Here is a 17,644-nt window from a genome sequence, read left to right as displayed (position 1 = left end):
AATTTGTAAAAATCAAAATTCGAAATGAAAAAATCATATATTTCTGCAACAGTCGCCATGTTATCGCTACAGCATTAATTGCAGAGCATATTAAAATGCATAACTACAGTCAGGTTTTTAATACTTCTGCGGTGTGCACATTATGTCTAGTCCAGTCAGCAATTGTGCAAGGATACTGTAGGAATGTAGAAAAAAGCACAAAGCTTTGAGTTTTATAAGTTTTTGTTAGGAAGCGCCTAAATTTGATAACGTCTTCAAGGTCAAATCACAGTGGACCACTATGGTAGACTTGGTAGACTTGGTTTTTACAGTATCTGGTTTTAAACACCTGCAAATTGACACAGTAGCCCTGTGAGTATTCACCATCCTGGCGGTTGCAGACCGTCTCCTCATCCCAACAAGCCTTCCGTGATGGACACTCAGGGTGCGTGGTTTCGTGGTCCCACTACGCGCGTGCGGACCTTGTGCATCCTGATCCGCCTCCAGCGGATTCGGATCCCGCCCCCCTCTCTGACGCCCGATGGGTGTGTCCGGCCAGCCTCCCTGCTGACGCGTTAGTCAGGCCCCGCCCCCACTCTGGTGAAAGTCAGTATTGCCGTGGGAATGACATGTGTTCTCGTCTCCGCCCCCTGACCTCCGTGACATGCACGGGTCAGCGCGCGATTGGTCCCACCCTATTTCCGTCCTAGATTTGCCACAACCTACCACCCTGAAGGCAGTACAACGCTTCCTTGGATTCTCAAACTATTACCGTAGGTTTATCCAAAAAATTTCTTCTCTAGTGGCTCCACTTATGGAATTAACCATAAAAAACAAATATCAGCTCCAGAAGCAAAAGGTAAGTGAAACCAAATAACAGTCTTTTAAATTGATAATAGCAATGACCGGTACATATAAGTATAGATGCAGGGAGAGGGGAGAAAAACCAAGGGGTTAAGCAAGGTATAAGAAGCGGGGTACTTACAGAGAGGTTGGATTCCCACCAGGCTGTGTAACCCCCTGAAAAGCTTTACCTTACCCCTGTCTCCTTCCAAATGAAGTGGTGTAGAGCCGCACGCTCACAAGGTGTCACCACTAATCCATTCCAACCACAACAATGGTGAAACCGGCGGCGTCCTCCGATACAGGCAGCAACAGAAACAAAAAATGATCGAGTGGACTACTGCCTGCTATGAAAAGAGGTTGGGGAACTCACCAGAATTGAAGGTTAAAAAGTCTTTAATGAAAACTACATAGAATGACAAAACTCCTCCTCCCACATGTTTCACGCCCACTATGGCGCTTTGTCAAAAAGTGACAAGAAGGGAGCGGACCCTGCTTCTTGGTCCGCTGCTGCCCTCCAGTCTTTCATCCGTCTCAAAAAAGCCTTTGTATCCACCCCCATCCTCATTCATCCTGATCTCAAACTTTCTTTTACCCTTGAGGTCGACACCTCAGATGTGAGCGTAGGCTCCGTTCTGTCCCAAAGGAAGAATTCCCGGTCCAGGTTGCATCCTTGTGCATTTTTTTTAAGTTCTCTGGCCAAATGCAACTACGATGTCGGGAACCGGGAACTCCTGGCCATGAAGCTAGCTCTCGAAGAATGGAGACACCTGCTTGAGGGCACTGAAGATCCGATAAACCATCCTCACGGATCATCAGAACTTGCTTTACATTGAAGGTACATGCCGCCTGGGAGCCCATCAAGCCAGATGGTCACTGTTTTTCTCTAGGTTTAATTTCATAATTTCCAACCTTCCCGGATCCAAGAATATTAAAGCTGACACTCTTTCTCTACAATTCTCCCTAGACGACAAGACTGAGGATCAGCAAAAACCCATTTTACTGCCCAAATGTATTCTCTCGGCCACATCATTTGGAGCACTCAAGGACATTGTCCGCCAACAAAGCCACATCCCTCCTGGCATCTTGCCTCCACAGGACCGTCACTTCACTTCACCCCTACACCGTAAGAAGGTCCTCGAATGGAGTCATTTGTCCAAATCTGCAGGCCATCCCGGCACCAAAAGGACCTTGGAACTCATCTCTCGCACCTTTTGGTGGCCAGGAATGCAAAAGGACATAAATAATTTTGTAGCTGCGTGCCCTACATGTGCCAGGACTAAAACTCCCAGGATACCTCCTGCAGGTCTCCTTCAACCTCAACCTGTTCTGGATTGGCCATGGACACATTTGTCTATGGATTTCATTGTGAACTGGCCTATTCCAAGGGTATGGACACGATTCTTGTAGTAGTAGACCGTTTTTTGAAGCAGGCCCATTTCATACCACACAAGGGCCTGCCCAACTCTCCAAGATTAGCTGACATCTTTATCAGGGAGATCTTTCGGTTACATGGAGTACTCTTGGAAATAGTTTCAGATAGAGGATCGCAATTCATTTCTCGTTTCTGGCGCTCGTTTTGTCTCCAGCTAGGTATCGCCCTCCATTTCTCATCAGGATACCACACACAGACCAATGGTCAAACGGAGAGGAATAACCAGTCCCTTGAACAGCATCTACGTTGCTTTACATCGGATTCCCAAGGTGACTGGGCAGAACTTTTACCCTGGGAAGAATTCGCCCACAATAACGCACGAAGCAGCTCTACCCTGGAGTCGCCGTTCTTCGTAAATTACAGTTTCATCCCTTCCAATCTTTTTTTACCTTCCTCAGAGGTCTCAGTAGCGGATGACAGGATAAAAACTTTACAGGACCCGTGGAAAAAGATGCAGGTCAATATCAGGCAAGCAGTCAATAGGCAAAAGAATCAGGCAGATCGCCAATGCAGACCTGGCGACAAGGTCTGGTTGTCATCCAGGAACATAAGGCTGAAGGTACCCTCTATGAAGTTCGCACCCCGATTTCTTGGACCCTTTGCGATTTCCGAAAGGATCAACCCGGTGGCATATCATCTTGCTCTCCCGCCTTCCATGAAGATTCCCTCTGTATTTCACATTTCTCTTCTCAAACCGGTGGTCCTGAATGCCTTTTCAGTTCCGGTAACCCCCACTTCTCCCCTCATGCTTCAAGGGCAACCTGAATACGAGATCCAATCTATCCTTGACTCTAAGATCTCCAGAGGTTTGCTACACTATTTGGTGCATTGGAGAGGTTTCGGCCCGGAGGAGAGATCCTGGATTCCGAGCAACCGGGTTCACGCTGCCAAACTGGTCCGTATGTTCCATGCCAAATTTCCGGAGAAACCATTGTGGAGTTGCCCGGAGGTCGCTCCTAAAGGGGGGGTACTGTGAGGATTCACCATCCTGGTGGTCGAAGACCGTCTCCTCACCCCAACAAGCCTTCCGTGACGGACACTCAGGATGCGCAGTTTCGGGGTCCCAGTATGCTCGCGTGGACCTTGCGTGTCCTGATCCCCCGCCCGTGGATTTGGATCCCATCCCCTCTCTGATGCACGATGGGTGCATCCAGCCAGACTCCCTGCTGACACACGACTCAAGCAACCCCCCCGCTCAGTTGAAAGTCAGGATCGCCGTGGGAAAAACGTGCGTTCTCGGCTCCGCCCCCTGACCTCCGTGACACACGTGGGTCGGCGCTCGATTGGTCCTGCCCCCTCTTGCCCTAAGAATCGACGTGGGAGTGACGTGCGCTCCAAGCCCTGCCCCCTGGCCTCAGCGACGCGCGCAGGATGGCGCGCGAGCAGTTCCGCCCTCATCCCCGATTAGGCTGCATCATAGGGCACACCTGTGTGCACCAGTAGCCTATCGGCACTTATGTCCGGGTTCCGCCCTTGCTGGCTATTGGAGGCTCCTCCTATATTTATACCTCCAGTCTGCTCTCTATCCTTGCTGAGCATAGTCAGTGTGACACTGTGCCTTGCAGCATTCTTGTTCCTGAGACCTTGCCTTGCCTTTCTGTTAACCTCTTGTTGCCTGAAACCTGCTAGTACCTTGGACTCCGCTTCTCTCGACTCCTGATCCGGCTTGTACGACCATTCTCCTGTCTCCAGTCCTGTCCTTGGCTAAGTACTTCAACGATCCGATATTGTCCTATCCTGAACCTGGCTACGTACCCCCGACTAGACGCTAATCTCCAATCCTAAACCTGGCTACGCACTCTGATGATCCGCAACTCTCCGCTCCTGAACTATTCTCCAATCTGTAATCCTGACCTGGCTTGAATGACTACTCTACATCCTAGGCGCGTCGGCGTGGCTGTGGGTCGGCGTTAACCAATTCCCTACCTCAGCACCGTGGTCACACTTCGTTTGTGGTGAGCTATGCGTTACAAGCAGAGACAGAACTGTACACATTACGATTAGTTAATTTCTGCCACCTGGCGGATACGCGAAGAATTGCACCCAATGAAATCCCAAACCATTAAATTAAACAGATTAACCGAGGGTGCCTGGCGGTGTAAATGCGGCGTGAATGGCGGCGGGAATGCAGAGTTAATACCACGTGGAATACAGCAGAGCACACAACTTCATGATTTATTCGAACAACGGCCGCTGCAGCTGTACTAATGCATTACATTGTCTCGCATTCCTGTACACTTTTGATATAAAAAATAGTTTAAAATCGACTGTTAACGCATTGCGGCATGTAATTGAAATAAATTAGTAAATTATGTGCACCTAAAATGCTTATTGTGTTCAGCTGCTTCTATGTTCTATCAGTCCACACAGTAGGCTTTGTGAAATGGAGTCTGGCTAAGTCCAGCATGTTCCAGCACAGCCTAATGCTGCCTAGTTTGACACTGCCCACTGTGATGCAACCCAGCCTGAGCTGCTCACCATGTGCAAATAAATCACTTAAATAATTTATCACTTAATGAATCACTTAAAAATAATGGAGCTGCTGAGCGCCACCAAGATGCAGTAACTAATTATTTTCCCTCTGTTATGCATACCCCTTCATCATACTATTACTTTCCTAATACTACAGTAAGTGCATGCAAAGGCCATCTCTCATTTCTGCACTGTACAAATCATATCAAACACACCAAAATATCCTCCACCATTTGTCCCAAACCTTCATAACCAAAATAAATGCACCTCAGCATTAGCCAACTTCAATGTCGTATTACAATCAGTTTATAGCCATCCTTTTCAAGCTGCTACATTTATGTCACAAAATCAGACACTAAACAATGCTACAACCAATGTACCAACACAGCTACAGATGTAACAGATGATTTGAAAAACAATTCAATGGAGCCACAAGTTGTCAAATTGCTCAATTTGCTAACTGCAAAATGCCAATTGGTGCCTTAATGGGAAATAACTGGTGCAATAATATCTGCTACATCTGTACATTCACAGAATGTTACAGGCTTTCCACCTCTACATGTAAATGTATCCCAAACTTACAATGCTGCAGCACAAAATAATTCCACATAACAGAAATCTTACCTCAATACAATGTTGACATGATTGCCAGAAAGAAGCATAGATAATACTGAAGTACTTTTGGCTGCAAGTAATTTTGTTGTTTATATGATCTTCACATATGTTATAGATAATATTCATAACACATTATATTAATTTGCTCTAAATAATGCTTGTCTCTCTACAATATGTGCCTTCATCTGTTTTTATTACAAATAAAAAAAAGCATTTCTAATTTATTTTTTTTCCAAACGGTTTTAATTAGGCATATTCATTTAAACATACATTGGGTTACGTTACATTTCTGGCCTAATACAAATAGGTTTTCCTTGTTCGGTTGGGGGGGGGGAGAAAGCACACTCAGGGCAACTTTATGGTCCATGAGGTGTAGAGAAAGAGAGAAAAAGTATGGTGAGAGATAGGGGGAGTTGGGGAGTTGGGGAGGGGAGGGGGGGGAGAAAGTGGTCATCCCTCCCCTCATCCGGCCGCTCCGCTTCTAATCTCCTCCAAGCCTTAACTGTTTCTGTTGTGGTGCAAGGAATTCTATTCTGAGTCTTTCTAGTGAATTATCCAGTGTTCCCAGGTTTTATAAAACCCTTCGGTAGATCGTTTTAGAAAAGCCGTAAGTTTTTCCATCCTCATTACCTCATTGAGTCTATTTTTCATCTGTTGTTTTGTGGGGGGCGCTGTCTTCTTCCAGGAGTATGCTACCGAGCATCTTGCTGCTGTCAGAATAAAGGAGATTAATTTCCATACTGGGCGATCGATCTCCTCTATCAGTCTGCCCAGTATGAAGGTCAGTGGATCCATAGGGATTGTGAGACCTGTGATCTCTTTAATTAAATCTTGTATTATAAGCCAGTATTTTTTAATCTCTGGACATAGCCACCAGATATGGGCCATGTCCCCTCTATGTCCACAGCCTCTCCAGCATAGGTCTGATGCCAAAGGGTAGATTTGCTTCAGTCTCACTGGGGTAAGATACCAGTGATACATTATTTTGTAAACATTCTCCTTCACCGTGGTACATATGGATGTTCCTGAGGCCGAGTCCCATATGTCTTCCCAGTCCTCCCGGTCTATAACTATGTTCAATTCCGCTGCCTACTTGAGCATATAGTCGTGTGCGGTTGGATTAGCTGGATTCTCCATGCCAGCATATATTTGCGTTATTAGACCTTTTTGATGTGCTTCATCCTGGCACAGTTTCTCGAATCTTGTGGGAGCGGGAAATTTTAACGTTGGAGACATTTTTTGTAGGAAGTGTCGAATTTGGAGAAATTTGAATTTATCTAGGTGAGGTACCTTCAATTTGGTGCGTAATTCTTGGAGACTCAGGAACTGTCCGTCGCTCAGCAGATCCGCAATCACCCTGACCCCCAATGATTTGAATATGTCGAATTGTTTAGTCTCGCATCCTGGGGGGAATTTTGGATTGTTGACTAGTGGGGTTAGCTGTGAACTGAGGGAGGAGAGCTGGTATTTAATTTTAGTTTTCATCCATATATCTCATGTGTGTCTCATCACTCCCAGTTCGAATTTAGGCACCATATCAGTGCCCCTGTCACCGCACAAAAGATAAGCTGGTAGAGAAGGCGTTCTGGAGTATTGAAATTCAATTGCTAGCCAACAGAGGTCGTCTGGGTCCGAGTTCCACATGACCGCCTGTCTTAATTGGGCTGCCTGATAATATTTAGCTATGTCTGGGACCCCCAATCCTCATTTTGTCATGGGCACCATAAGAACCAACCTAGATACCCTGGGTCCCTTCCCTTGCCAGATAAATTAAAAAAAATTGTTCTGAATAGTTTTTATTTCAGAGCCAGGAATATGGATCGAGAGTGTCTGGAAGAAGTATAATAATCTAGGGAGTATATTCATTTTTACTGAGATCATCCTCCCGATCCATGTGATCTGGTAGTTTCCCCAATTATCCAGGTCTTTTTTAATTTTCTTAAAGAGGTTTGGGTAGTTATTTTGGTAGAGAGAGCCGTAGTTCTTTGATACATGTACTCCCAGGTATTTGATGTATGAAGGGCTCCACATATAATTAAAGTTTTGTTTCAATGTCTGCATCTCTGGCTCTGATAAATTTAGGTTAAGGGCTTCGGATTTGTCACTATTAAATTTATAACCTGATATTTTACCAAAAGAACTTAATTCCTTGTGGAGATTGGGGAGAGAGATCTGGGGTTGTGTTAACGTTAGGATAACATCATCTGCGAATAACGAGACTTTATAGTTTTTTCCGCCAATTTGTACCCCCTGTATGTTTATGTTGTCTCGTATTCTAGACGCCAAAGGTTCAATTGTTAAGGCGAACAGGAGGGGAGATAGGGGGCAACACTGTCTTGTTCTATTTGTTATACTGAATTTCTTAGTGGATCCGCCCGGGAGTTTCACCACCGCAGTTTGGCTGCGGTATAGCGCTCAGACCCCCTCTAGGTATTCCTCTTTGAAGCCGAATTTCTGCATTGTTTTGTCAAGAAATAGCCAATCGATTCTGTCGAACGCCTTCTCTGCATCTAAGCTTAACAAAACCGCTTTGGTAGCTGTGAGGTGGGTATGATCAACGATATTGATAATTTTGCGGGTGTTATCTGAGGCTTATGGTGTAGAGAAAGAGAGAAAAAGTATGGTGAGAGATAGGGGGAGTTGGGGAGTTGGGGAGGGGAGGGGGGGGGGAAAGTGGTCATCCCTCCCCTCATCCGGCCGCTCCGCTTCTAATCTCCTCCAAGCCTTAACTGTTTCTGTTGTGGTGCAAGGAATTCTATTCTGAGTCTTTCTAGTGAATTATCCAGTGTTCCCAGGTTTTATAAAACCCTTTGGTAGATCGTTTTAGAAAAGCCGTAAGTTTTTCCATCCTCATTACCTCATTGAGTCTATTTTTCATCTGTTGTTTTGTGGGGGGCGCTGTCTTCTTCCAGGAGTATGCTACCGAGCATCTTGCTGCTGTCAGAATAAAGGAGATTAATTTCCATACTGGGCGATCGATCTCCTCTATCAGTCTGCCCAGTATGAAGGTCAGTGGATCCATAGGGATTGTGAGACCTGTGATCTCTTTAATTAAATCTTGTATTATAAGCCAGTATTTTTTAATCTCTGGACATAGCCACCAGATATGGGCCATGTCCCCTCTATGTCCACAGCCTCTCCAGCATAGGTCTGATGCCAGAGGGTAGATTTGCTTCAGTCTCACTGGGGTAAGATACCAGTGATACATTATTTTGTAAACATTCTCCTTCACCGTGGTACATATGGATGTTCCTGAGGCCGAGTCCCATATGTCTTCCCAGTCCTCCCGGTCTATAACTATGTTCAATTCCGCTGCCTACTTGAGCATATAGTCGTGTGCGGTTGGATTAGCTGGATTCTCCATGCCAGCATATATTTGCGTTATTAGACCTTTTTGATGTGCTTCATCCTGGCACAGTTTCTCGAATCTTGTGGGAGCGGGAAATTTTAACGTTGGAGACATTTTTTGTAGGAAGTGTCGAATTTGGAGAAATTTGAATGTATCTAGGTGAGGTACCTTCAATTTGGTGCGTAATTCTTGGAGACTCAGGAACTGTCCGTCGCTCAGCAGATCCGCAATCACCCTGACCCCCAATGATTTGAATATGTCGAATTGTTTAGTCTCGCATCCTGAGGGGAATTTTGGATTGTTGACTAGTGGGGTTAGCTGTGAACTGAGGGAGGAGAGCTGGTATTTAATTTTAGTTTTCATCCATATATCTCATGTGTGTCTCATCGCTCCCAGTTCGAATTTAGGCATCATATCAGTGCCCCTGTCACCGCACAAAAGATAAGCTGGTAGAGAAGGCGTTCTGGAGTATTGAAATTCAATTGCTAGCCAACAGAGGTCGTCTGGGTCCGAGTTCCACATGACCGCCTGTCTTAATTGGGCTGCCTGATAATATTTAGCTATGTCTGGGACCCCCAATCCTCATTTTGTCATGGGCACCATAAGAACCAACCTAGATACCCTGGGTCCCTTCCCTTGCCAGATAAATTAAAAAAAATTGTTCTGAATAGTTTTTATTTCAGAGCCAGGAATATGGATCGAGAGTGTCTGGAAGAAGTATAATAATCTAGGGAGTATATTCATTTTTACTGAGATCATCCTCCCGATCCATGTGATCTGGTAGTTTTCCCAATTATCCAGGTCTTTTTTAATTTTCTTAAAGAGGTTTGGGTAGTTATTTTGGTAGAGAGAGCTGTAGTTCTTTGATACATGTACTCCCAGGTATTTGATGTACACTGGCGACACACTTTATTCGAGCTCGACTAGTCCCACGAATTCGGGTATACCCGGGTGTATTGAGGTTTGTGACTGTTTTCTGCCCGAGTGCATTGAGGTATTTTTCAGGCAGGGATTGAAGCATTTTATTCCCGCTGGCTGCAATACTGCACAGTATATATATATATACTGCATTACAATTCATGAATTTATGCCATCTGGTAGACACGCGAAGCATTGCAGCCTATTAAATCCTAATCATTATCATTTAACAGATCAGCCGCCCGTCAGCCAGGCATGAACCCAGGCTGGGAAGGCAAACACAATGGGGCTTGTCAGAGGTGAGGAGCGGCGCATTCCAGGTATCTGCCAGGTACATACTGGGTATTTGCTCGAATAAAGTGTGTCGGTGCAGTATGAAGGGCTCCACATATAATTAAAGTTTTGTTTCAATTTCTGCATCTCTGGCTCTGATAAATTTAGGTTAAGGGCTTCGGATTTGTCACTATTAAATTTATAACCTGATATTTTACCAAAAGAACTTAATTCCTTGTGGAGATTGGGGAGAGAGATCTGGGGTTGTGTTAACGTTAGGATAACATCATCTGCGAATAACGAGACTTTATAGTTTTTTCCGCCAATTTGTACCCCCTGTATGTTTATGTTGTCTCGTATTCTAGACGCCAAAGGTTCAATTGTTAAGGCGAACAGGAGGGGAGATAGGGGGCAACCCTGTCTTGTTCTATTTGTTATACTGAATTTCTTAGTGGATCCGCCCGGGAGTTTCACCACCGCAGTTTGGCTGCGGTATAGCGCTCAGACCCCCTCTAGGTATTCCTCTTTGAAGCCGAATTTCTGCATTGTTTTGTCAAGAAATAGCCAATCGATTCTGTCGAACGCCTTCTCTGCATCTAAGCTTAACAAAATTGCTTTGGTAGCTGTGAGGTGGGTATGATCAACGATATTGATAATTTTGCGGGTGTTATCTGAGGCTTATGGTGTAGAGAAAGAGAGAAAAAGTATGGTGAGAGATAGGGGGAGTTGGGGAGTTGGGGAGGGGAGGGGGGGGAGAAAGTGGTCATCCCTCCCCTCATCCGGCCGCTCTGCTTCTAATCTCCTCCAAGCCTTAACTGTTTCTGTTGTGGTGCAAGGAATTCTATTCTGAGTCTTTCTAGTGAATTATCCAGTGTTCCCAGGTTTTATAAAACCCTTCGGTAGATCGTTTTAGAAAAGCCGTAAGTTTTTCCATCCTCATTACCTCATTGAGTCTATTTTTCATCTGTTGTTTTGTGGGGGGCGCTGTCTTCTTCCAGGAGTATGCTACCGAGCATCTTGCTGCTGTCAGAATAAAGGAGATTAATTTCCATACTGGGCGATCGATCTCCTCTATCAGTCTGCCCAGTATGAAGGTCAGTGGATCCATAGGGATTGTGAGACCTGTGATCTCTTTAATTAAATCTTGTATTATAAGCCAGTATTTTTTAATCTCTGGACATAGCCACCAGATATGGGCCATGTCCCCTCTATGTCCACAGCCTCTCCAGCATAGGTCTGATGCCAAAGGGTAGATTTGCTTCAGTCTCACTGGGGTAAGATACCAGTGATACATTATTTTGTAAACATTCTCCTTCACCGTGGTACATATGGATGTTCCTGAGGCCGAGTCCCATATGTCTTCCCAGTCCTCCCGGTCTATAACTATGTTCAATTCCGCTGCCTACTTGAGCATATAGTCGTGTGCGGTTGGATTAGCTGGATTCTCCATGCCAGCATATATTTGCGTTATTAGACCTTTTTGATGTGCTTCATCCTGGCACAGTTTCTCGAATCTTGTGGGAGCGGGAAATTTTAACGTTGGAGACATTTTTTGTAGGAAGTGTCGAATTTGGAGAAATTTGAATTTATCTAGGTGAGGTACCTTCAATTTGGTGCGTAATTCTTGGAGACTCAGGAACTGTCCGTCGCTCAGCAGATCCGCAATCACCCTGACCCCCAATGATTTGAATATGTCGAATTGTTTAGTCTCGCATCCTGGGGGGAATTTTGGATTGTTGACTAGTGGGGTTAGCTGTGAACTGAGGGAGGAGAGCTGGTATTTAATTTTAGTTTTCATCCATATATCTCATGTGTGTCTCATCACTCCCAGTTCGAATTTAGGTACCATATCAGTGCCCCTGTCACCGCACAAAAGATAAGCTGTTAGAGAAGGCGTTCTGGAGTATTGAAATTCAATTGCTAGCCAACAGAGGTCGTCTGGGTCCGAGTTCCACATGACCGCCTGTCTTAATTGGGCTGCCTGATAATATTTAGCTATGTCTGGGACCCCCAATCCTCATTTTGTCATGGGCACCATAAGAACCAACCTAGATACCCTGGGTCCCTTCCCTTGCCAGATAAATTAAAAAAAATTGTTCTGAATAGTTTTTATTTCAGAGCCAGGAATATGGATCGAGAGTGTCTGGAAGAAGTATAATAATCTAGGGAGTATATTCATTTTTACTGAGATCATCCTCCCGATCCATGTGATCTGGTAGTTTCCCCAATTATCCAGGTCTTTTTTAATTTTCTTAAAGAGGTTTGGGTAGTTATTTTGGTAGAGAGAGCCGTAGTTCTTTGATACATGTACTCCCAGGTATTTGATGTATGAAGGGCTCCACATATAATTAAAGTTTTGTTTCAATGTCTGCATCTCTGGCTCTGATAAATTTAGGTTAAGGGCTTCGGATTTGTCACTATTAAATTTATAACCTGATATTTTACCAAAAGAACTTAATTCCTTGTGGAGATTGGGGAGAGAGATCTGGGGTTGTGTTAACGTTAGGATAACATCATCTGCGAATAACGAGACTTTATAGTTTTTTCCGCCAATTTGTACCCCCTGTATGTTTATGTTGTCTCGTATTCTAGACGCCAAAGGTTCAATTGTTAAGGCGAACAGGAGGGGAGATAGGGGGCAACCCTGTCTTGTTCTATTTGTTATACTGAATTTCTTAGTGGATCCGCCCGGGAGTTTCACCACCGCAGTTTGGCTGCGGTATAGCGCTCAGACCCCCTCTAGGTATTCCTCTTTGAAGCCGAATTTCTGCATTGTTTTGTCAAGAAATAGCCAATCGATTCTGTCGAACGCCTTCTCTGCATCTAAGCTTAACAAAACCGCTTTGGTAGCTGTGAGGTGGGTATGATCAACGATATTGATAATTTTGCGGGTGTTATCTGAGGCTTATGGTGTAGAGAAAGAGAGAAAAAGTATGGTGAGAGATAGGGGGAGTTGGGGAGTTGGGGAGGGGAGGGGGGGGAGAAAGTGGTCATCCCTCCCCTCATCCGGCCGCTCCGCTTCTAATCTCCTCCAAGCCTTAACTGTTTCTGTTGTGGTGCAAGGAATTCTATTCTGAGTCTTTCTAGTGAATTATCCAGTGTTCCCAGGTTTTATAAAACCCTTTGGTAGATCGTTTTAGAAAAGCCGTAAGTTTTTCCATCCTCATTACCTCATTGAGTCTATTTTTCATCTGTTGTTTTGTGGGGGGCGCTGTCTTCTTCCAGGAGTATGCTACCGAGCATCTTGCTGCTGTCAGAATAAAGGAGATTAATTTCCATACTGGGCGATCGATCTCCTCTATCAGTCTGCCCAGTATGAAGGTCAGTGGATCCATAGGGATTGTGAGACCTGTGATCTCTTTAATTAAATCTTGTATTATAAGCCAGTATTTTTTAATCTCTGGACATAGCCACCAGATATGGGCCATGTCCCCTCTATGTCCACAGCCTCTCCAGCATAGGTCTGATGCCAGAGGGTAGATTTGCTTCAGTCTCACTGGGGTAAGATACCAGTGATACATTATTTTGTAAACATTCTCCTTCACCGTGGTACATATGGATGTTCCTGAGGCCGAGTCCCATATGTCTTCCCAGTCCTCCCGGTCTATAACTATGTTCAATTCCGCTGCCTACTTGAGCATATAGTCGTGTGCGGTTGGATTAGCCGGATTCTCCATGCCAGCATATATTTGCGTTATTAGACCTTTTTGATGTGCTTCATCCTGGCACAGTTTCTCGAATCTTGTGGGAGCGGGAAATTTTAACGTTGGAGACATTTTTTGTAGGAAGTGTCGAATTTGGAGAAATTTGAATGTATCTAGGTGAGGTACCTTCAATTTGGTGCGTAATTCTTGGAGACTCAGGAACTGTCCGTCGCTCAGCAGATCCGCAATCACCCTGACCCCCAATGATTTGAATATGTCGAATTGTTTAGTCTCGCATCCTGAGGGGAATTTTGGATTGTTGACTAGTGGGGTTAGCTGTGAACTGAGGGAGGAGAGCTGGTATTTAATTTTAGTTTTCATCCATATATCTCATGTGTGTCTCATCGCTCCCAGTTCGAATTTAGGCATCATATCAGTGCCCCTGTCACCGCACAAAAGATAAGCTGGTAGAGAAGGCGTTCTGGAGTATTGAAATTCAATTGCTAGCCAACAGAGGTCGTCTGGGTCCGAGTTCCACATGACCGCCTGTCTTAATTGGGCTGCCTGATAATATTTAGCTATGTCTGGGACCCCCAATCCTCATTTTGTCATGGGCACCATAAGAACCAACCTAGATACCCTGGGTCCCTTCCCTTGCCAGATAAATTAAAAAAAATTGTTCTGAATAGTTTTTATTTCAGAGCCAGGAATATGGATCGAGAGTGTCTGGAAGAAGTATAATAATCTAGGGAGTATATTCATTTTTACTGAGATCATCCTCCCGATCCATGTGATCTGGTAGTTTTCCCAATTATCCAGGTCTTTTTTAATTTTCTTAAAGAGGTTTGGGTAGTTATTTTGGTAGAGAGAGCTGTAGTTCTTTGATACATGTACTCCCAGGTATTTGATGTATGAAGGGCTCCACATATAATTAAAGTTTTGTTTCAATGTCTGCATCTCTGGCTCTGATAAATTTAGGTTAAGGGCTTCGGATTTGTCACTATTAAATTTATAACCTGATATTTTACCAAAAGAACTTAATTCCTTGTGGAGATTGGGGAGAGAGATCTGGGGTTGTGTTAACGTTAGGATAACATCATCTGCGAATAACGAGACTTTATAGTTTTTTCCGCCAATTTGTACCCCCTGTATGTTTATGTTGTCTCGTATTCTAGACGCCAAAGGTTCAATTGTTAAGGCGAACAGGAGGGGAGATAGGGGGCAACCCTGTCTTGTTCTATTTGTTATACTGAATTTCTTAGTGGATCCGCCCGGGAGTTTCACCACCGCAGTTTGGCTGCGGTATAGCGCTCAGACCCCCTCTAGGTATTCCTCTTTGAAGCCGAATTTCTGCATTGTTTTGTCAAGAAATAGCCAATCGATTCTGTCGAACGCCTTCTCTGCATCTAAGCTTAACAAAATTGCTTTGGTAGCTGTGAGGTGGGTATGATCAACGATATTGATAATTTTGCGGGTGTTATCTGAGGCTTATGGTGTAGAGAAAGAGAGAAAAAGTATGGTGAGAGATAGGGGGAGTTGGGGAGTTGGGGAGGGGAGGGGGGGGAGAAAGTGGTCATCCCTCCCCTCATCCGGCCGCTCTGCTTCTAATCTCCTCCAAGCCTTAACTGTTTCTGTTGTGGTGCAAGGAATTCTATTCTGAGTCTTTCTAGTGAATTATCCAGTGTTCCCAGGTTTTATAAAACCCTTTGGTAGATCGTTTTAGAAAAGCCGTAAGTTTTTCCATCCTCATTACCTCATTGAGTCTATTTTTCATCTGTTGTTTTGTGGGGGGCGCTGTCTTCTTCCAGGAGTATGCTACCGAGCATCTTGCTGCTGTCAGAATAAAGGAGATTAATTTCCATACTGGGCGATCGATCTCCTCTATCAGTCTGCCCAGTATGAAGGTCAGTGGATCCATAGGGATTGTGAGACCTGTGATCTCTTTAATTAAATCTTGTATTATAAGCCAGTATTTTTTAATCTCTGGACATAGCCACCAGATATGGGCCATGTCCCCTCTATGTCCACAGCCTCTCCAGCATAGGTCTGATGCCAAAGGGTAGATTTGCTTCAGTCTCACTGGGGTAAGATACCAGTGATACATTATTTTGTAAACATTCTCCTTCACCGTGGTACATATGGATGTTCCTGAGGCCGAGTCCCATATGTCTTCCCAGTCCTCCCGGTCTATAACTATGTTCAATTCCGCTGCCTACTTGAGCATATAGTCGTGTGCGGTTGGATTAGCTGGATTCTCCATGCCAGCATATATTTGCGTTATTAGACCTTTTTGATGTGCTTCATCCTGGCACAGTTTCTCGAATCTTGTGGGAGCGGGAAATTTTAACGTTGGAGACATTTTTTGTAGGAAGTGTCGAATTTGGAGAAATTTGAATTTATCTAGGTGAGGTACCTTCAATTTGGTGCGTAATTCTTGGAGACTCAGGAACTGTCCGTCGCTCAGCAGATCCGCAATCACCCTGACCCCCAATGATTTGAATATGTCGAATTGTTTAGTCTCGCATCCTGGGGGGAATTTTGGATTGTTGACTAGTGGGGTTAGCTGTGAACTGAGGGAGGAGAGCTGGTATTTAATTTTAGTTTTCATCCATATATCTCATGTGTGTCTCATCACTCCCAGTTCGAATTTAGGCACCATATCAGTGCCCCTGTCACCGCACAAAAGATAAGCTGGTAGAGAAGGCGTTCTGGAGTATTGAAATTCAATTGCTAGCCAACAGAGGTCGTCTGGGTCCGAGTTCCACATGACCGCCTGTCTTAATTGGGCTGCCTGATAATATTTAGCTATGTCTGGGACCCCCAATCCTCATTTTGTCATGGGCACCATAAGAACCAACCTAGATACCCTGGGTCCCTTCCCTTGCCAGATAAATTAAAAAAAATTGTTCTGAATAGTTTTTATTTCAGAGCCAGGAATATGGATCGAGAGTGTCTGGAAGAAGTATAATAATCTAGGGAGTATATTCATTTTTACTGAGATCATCCTCCCGATCCATGTGATCTGGTAGTTTCCCCAATTATCCAGGTCTTTTTTAATTTTCTTAAAGAGGTTTGGGTAGTTATTTTGGTAGAGAGAGCCGTAGTTCTTTGATACATGTACTCCCAGGTATTTGATGTATGAAGGGCTCCACATATAATTAAAGTTTTGTTTCAATGTCTGCATCTCTGGCTCTGATAAATTTAGGTTAAGGGCTTCGGATTTGTCACTATTAAATTTATAACCTGATATTTTACCAAAAGAACTTAATTCCTTGTGGAGATTGGGGAGAGAGATCTGGGGTTGTGTTAACGTTAGGATAACATCATCTGCGAATAACGAGACTTTATAGTTTTTTCCGCCAATTTGTACCCCCTGTATGTTTATGTTGTCTCGTATTCTAGACGCCAAAGGTTCAATTGTTAAGGCGAACAGGAGGGGAGATAGGGGGCAACCCTGTCTTGTTCTATTTGTTATACTGAATTTCTTAGTGGATCCGCCCGGGAGTTTCACCACCGCAGTTTGGCTGCGGTATAGCGCTCAGACCCCCTCTAGGTATTCCTCTTTGAAGCCGAATTTCTGCATTGTTTTGTCAAGAAATAGCCAATCGATTCTGTCGAACGCCTTCTCTGCATCTAAGCTTAACAAAACCGCTTTGGTAGCTGTGAGGTGGGTATGATCAACGATATTGATAATTTTGCGGGTGTTATCTGAGGCTTATGGTGTAGAGAAAGAGAGAAAAAGTATGGTGAGAGATAGGGGGAGTTGGGGAGTTGGGGAGGGGAGGGGGGGGAGAAAGTGGTCATCCCTCCCCTCATCCGGCCGCTCCGCTTCTAATCTCCTCCAAGCCTTAACTGTTTCTGTTGTGGTGCAAGGAATTCTATTCTGAGTCTTTCTAGTGAATTATCCAGTGTTCCCAGGTTTTATAAAACCCTTTGGTAGATCGTTTTAGAAAAGCCGTAAGTTTTTCCATCCTCATTACCTCATTGAGTCTATTTTTCATCTGTTGTTTTGTGGGGGGCGCTGTCTTCTTCCAGGAGTATGCTACCGAGCATCTTGCTGCTGTCAGAATAAAGGAGATTAATTTCCATACTGGGCGATCGATCTCCTCTATCAGT

This window comes from Ascaphus truei, chromosome 3 (assembly GCF_040206685.1).
Source record: "Ascaphus truei isolate aAscTru1 chromosome 3, aAscTru1.hap1, whole genome shotgun sequence".
In the NCBI taxonomy this organism is placed as follows: Eukaryota; Metazoa; Chordata; class Amphibia; order Anura; family Ascaphidae; genus Ascaphus; species Ascaphus truei.
Note: the sequence above shows the minus strand (reverse complement) of the source record.